Below are 5382 nucleotides of genomic sequence, written 5' to 3'. Positions count from 1 at the left end.
TAATTTTTATTTTATGGACTGTATACTAGGTATGCTATCTAAGAAATCTGTGACTATCTCAAGTTCACAAAATTTTTCTGCTATGTTTCCTTTCAGAAATGTTATAGTTTTGGATTCAACTGGTTTTTCCATACAGACAATGATGTCTTCAGCAAATAATGACAGCTTTACCTAATCCTTTGCCATCTGTATTTAATTTCTTTATCATGATGGATAGCACAAGCTAGGACTACTAGTAATAATGTTGAATAAAAGTGGCTAGAGTGTTGGATTTTGTTAACTTTGAGTTCAAAATTTAGTAGCAAGCTATAGTAACCAAGACTTTCTGGAACTCTCATAAAAATAAACCAGAAATACACCAATCACTTATTGTCCATTGATTTTGGACAAGGAAGCTATTCAATGGGATATAGTATTTTCAACAAGTGGTACTGAGTCAACTGGGTATACACATGAAGAAGAATGAAGTTGGTTCCCTACCTCACATCATATATAAAAATTAACTCAAAATGGATCAAACACCTAAGTGGAAAAACTAAATGTATAAAACTCTTAGAAGTAAACATAGCTGTAAATATTTCTGACTATGTTTTCTTATGTATAATACCAAAAGAATAAGCAACCAATAAATAAATAAATTAATAAATTAAACTTCATTAAAATTAAATATTTTTGTGTTTCAAATAACACCATCAAAAAGTGAAAAGATAACCAACAGAAAAGATTTGCAAATCATATATCTGATAAGGGATTAGTATTTAGAATATATAAAGAGCTCTTAGAACTCAACAATAAAAAGACAAACAATCCAATGTAAAAAAAAAGGGATGAAGGATTTTAATAAACATTTCTCAAAAGAAGATATGGAAATGGGCAATAAGAACATGAAAAGATGCTCAGTATCATTAGCCATTAAGGAAATACAAATCAAAACCACAATGAGATATTACTTTACATTCACTATGATGGCTATAATTGAGAAAACAGGAAATAACAAATGTTGGCAAGGATGTGGAGAAATTGGAATTCTCATACAGAGCTGGTAAGAATGTAAAATGGTGCAGATGCTTTACAAAACAGTTTGACAGTTTTTCAAAAACTTAAACATAGAGTTTCCATATGACTCAGCAATTTCACTTTTTTTTTTTTTTTGGCAATTTCACTCTTATACACACAAGAGAACAGAAAACATATGCCCCCACGAAACCTTTTATGCAAGTATTCATGCCACCATTATTCTTAACTAGAGAACTGGTGCACAAAATTCATGCACTTGGGGGGGCAGTGTCCCTCAGTGCCGGGAGCCGGTCCATCCTTGCTGTTTCAAGGGACCTGGCATATATGGCATACTGTTCTTAATATGTTTGCTCACCTTCTTGGCACTATGTGTTTTAACCAAGGTCACCTCTCTGAGAAAGGTTGTTTCCCCAGGTAGGGATTTTCCCCTGAAGTTAGGGAGGGAATAAAACCCCTTAACTAAGTGCCAGGCGGGTAATTAATCACTTTAACTATGAACAATCATGCTTAAGCTACATAATCTTTACTCCCTGGAATGGAGATAAGAAACGCCCTAACCTTTGGAATAGAGATTGATAGGATTGGAATCAACTGGTATAAATACAGATGTAACAAGACAACAGGACACAGAACCTAGACACACAACCTAGACACAGAACCTACACAGAACCTAGAGACAGAAGAACTTTGCTGGAGAGAACATGGCAAAAGATCCTGGACAGAAACTGGACACAGAACCTAGAGACAGAACCTAGCGAGAGAACATGGCAAAAGATCCTGGACAGAAACTGGCCACAGAACCTGGCTGAAGAACCTAGAGACAGAACCTGGCTACAGAACCTGGATAGAACATGGCAAGAGAACCTGACTAGAACCTGGTGACTGAACCTGGCTGGAGAACCTGGACAGAACCTGGCTGGAGAACCTAGAGAGGAAACATGGCTACAGAACCTGGCTGGAGAACCTGGAGAACCTGGCTGGAGAACCTAGCAAGAGAACATGGACACAGAACCTGGCTGGAGATCCTAACCAGAACTTCGCTGGAGATCCTGACCAGAACTTGGCTAGAGATCCTGGCTAGGCTGCTGATCAACTGAATGCTGCCTCTGTGTCATTCCTTCTTCGCCGACTCCATCCACACCTTTGGGGACCCCTGGACCTGCTGGGGTTGGACCCCAGCACCTCAGCCCAGCCTGCGCCCTCTCACAGTCCAGGAGCCCTCAGGGGATGTATGACTGATGGCTTAGGCCTGCTCCCCACAGTCGGAAGTTGGACATCCTTAGCGCTGGCGTAGAGGCAGGAGAGGCTCCCGCCACCACCCCTGCAGTGGCCAGCCATGAGCCTGGCTTCTGGCTGAGCAGCGCTCCCCCTGTAGGAGCCCACTTACAACCAGGGGGCAGCTTCTGCATTGAGCATCTTCCCCCTGGTGGTCAGTGCACGTCATAACAACCAGTTGTTCTGCCTGTTCGGTCAATTTGCATATTAGCCTTTTATTATATAGAATAGTCAAAAGATTAAAATAACACAAATGTTCATCAAATTATGAATGGATAAACAAAATGTGTTATATCCACACAATGGATATTATTCAGCCAAAATAAATGAACAACTCATTCATGTTACCACATGGATGAACCTTAAAAACACTATGCTAAGTGAAAGAAGCCTGTCACAAGAAAGTCACAGTCTTCCCTGGTGTGGACATTGTGGATCACAGCACAGGAGCCACCTCTATGGGTGGATGTGGTTGGCCTGGGGCTGAGGAGGCTGCCAACATGCCGGAGTCCAACAGCACCATCCTGGGCTACTGGTCTGTGGGGAAATCCTCACTGACAGTTCAGTTTGTTGAAGGCCAATTTGTTGACTCCTACCATCCAACCATAAAGAACACTTTAACAAAATTGATCACAGTAAATGGACAAGAATATGATCTCCAACTTGTAGAGATAGCTGGGCAAGATGAATATCCCATTTTTCTTCAGACGTACTCCATAGATATTAATGTTACATTCTTGTGTATTTTGTTGCATCGATCAAAAGTTTTGAGGTGATTAAAGTTATCCACGGCAAATTGTTGGACATGGTGGGGAAAGTGCAAATACCTGTTATGCTGGTTGAGAATAAGAAAGACCTACTAATGGAAAAGGTCATCAGTTACGAAGAAGGGATGGCGTTAGTAGAATCTTAAAAGGCAGCTTTTTTGGAATCTTCTGCTAAAGAGAATCAAACTGCTGTTGATGTTTTCCGAAGGATAATTTTGGAGGCAGAAAAACATTGATGGGGCTGCTTCCCCAGGAAAGTCTTCTTGCTCGGTGATGTAATTCCACTGCAGGACCTGAGGACACTGGGACCCGGCTTGCCTGCAGACGCAAACTGCCCGTCATCCTGGAAGATGCTTCATATTTTCTTCTGTTAACCTGAAAGATTTATTTGGATCAGAGCTTTTTCCCACCTGCCCCCCTTTCAGATTATGTTGAACTCTGACTCTGTCCACCTGAGTTCACTTCCACTTTCAATTTTAAGTAATTGGCCCTGGCCAGTTTGGCTCAGTGGATAGAAGGGTCCCGCCTGGGGACGGAAGGGTCCCGGGTTTGATTCTGGTCAAGAGCTTGTACCATGGTTGCAGGCTCCTCCCCTGCCTGGGCCCTGGTCCAGGCTCCTGCAGGAGGCAACCAATGGATGTGTTTCTCTCGCATCGATGTTTCTCTCTGTCTTTCCCTCTCTCTCCCACTCTCCCTAAAAACCAATGGAATAATATCCTCAGGTGAGGATTAACAACAAATTTTAAGTATTCATATTTTCAATTTATATATTGTATTTCTCAATAATATTATTACCTAGAATTTTATAGGCATTAATTTTTAAGTGTAGTTTGATGTTTAAAATAATGTAATCATCAAAGATGCATATTGTTATGCTACTATTAACTAGGCTTCCATATATCAGTGTTCATTTCATTGTGTTAAATGTATACTTGTAATAAAATAGTTACAAACCTTAAAAAAAAAGTCACATATATGATTCCATTTACATGAAGTGTCCAGAATAAACAAATACAGAGATAAAAGGAGATTAGTGATTCCCAGGGGCTTGGGGGAAGGAGGATGGAGACTAGTGGGTATGAGGTGTATGTATGTATATGTATGTATGTATGTATGTATTGTTATCTTTTCAGTACTGGTATTATTTTTTAACTTTATTTTTATTGATATGAGGTTTATTTTTCAGATGATGGAAACATTCTGGAATTATAGAGTGGTGATGGTTGCACAATTGTGTAAATATACTCATAACCACTGAATTGTATACTTTAAAAAGGTTATGGCATGTGAATTATATCTCAATTTATAAAAAGACTTTTTGTATAATGAAGAGCTATGGAAAGCAGAGATAGTGTTTCCTTCCAGAGATTACTGCCCATTATAAACAATAAATTCAGAATTCCTCTTTTACAATGCTCCCTACTGCACAGGCAGGTCTTCTAGGCCTCCTTGCATCACCCCGTGGGAACTGGGGCTCAGGTACTGGTACAAATGCTAACACTCTAGTAACTGCTCCTGATGATATTAATAAACTGTCTTTTGTCTATGACCCTGCAGTCTTGTGTCTTTTGCCACCATCTATGACATTGTGACTGGCTAACTTGTTAACTTGTACATAAGGTAAAATATTAGATTCTTCATTTACAATGGCCATAAAATTTAATTCAACTTTCCCATTTTACATATTTCAAAGCTAAATCACATATCCATGTATTTCATTTCGGGAAAGCCTAGGAAGAAAAAATCAATAGGAAGTAAAAATTGGTTTATTTATGGAATGGGTTTATCAAACCTTGACAAGTTTGTCCTTAAGTTGTTAGCATTTGTCATGCCATATTTCTTGTTTTGTGTTATACCCATATTAGAGTACCATTTTGAATATGCAATTCCAAAGAGTATTCTCTGACTTTTTCTTCGTGATATTTGCTGACCTAAAACTTTCTTTTTTTTCACTCCTAATAACATCTTTGAAGGACGAAAGAGAACTGTAATGAAGATTACTGGTGTATATAGATATTTGTGATCAATTTATCATTGATTATCAGAAAAATGGTGATCATATGAAGAATAATTTAGAATGCACCTTGAAGTGTATCATAATTTCAGGATAACTTTTATAAGATATATATCTGCTAAGTGATACAGTACTTAATAATGAGTTATTTGGTTATTTCACTACTTTGGTACCCTGGTTCTTATATATCATTAGGGATTGTTCTAGTTCTTGGCAAACAATACATGTGTAGTTTGATTTTTTAACTGTCCTTGGGTTTCAGAGTTCTTATATATAGCCTTGTGTTCAGTGATGGCTTATCTTATAGTA

The 5382-nt window shown here is 38.6% G+C and overlaps 1 pseudogene across 1 annotated transcript; it reads left to right on the top strand.

Annotated features, from left to right (window-relative positions):
* The first annotated feature begins 2792 nt into the window (after window positions 1-2792).
* Window positions 2793-3338, top strand: LOC308511748 (GTP-binding protein Rheb-like; annotated as a pseudogene). The gene has a single exon. The product of its transcript is annotated as a GTP-binding protein Rheb-like (transcript).
* The last annotated feature ends 2044 nt before the right edge of the window (window positions 3339-5382 follow it).

This window comes from Myotis nattereri (assembly GCF_964212035.1).
Source record: "Myotis nattereri genome assembly, chromosome: X".
NCBI lineage: Eukaryota > Metazoa > Chordata > Mammalia > Chiroptera > Vespertilionidae > Myotis > Myotis nattereri.
The sequence above is the reverse complement of the archived record's forward strand: the minus strand, read 5'-3'. Positions and strand labels throughout refer to the sequence as shown.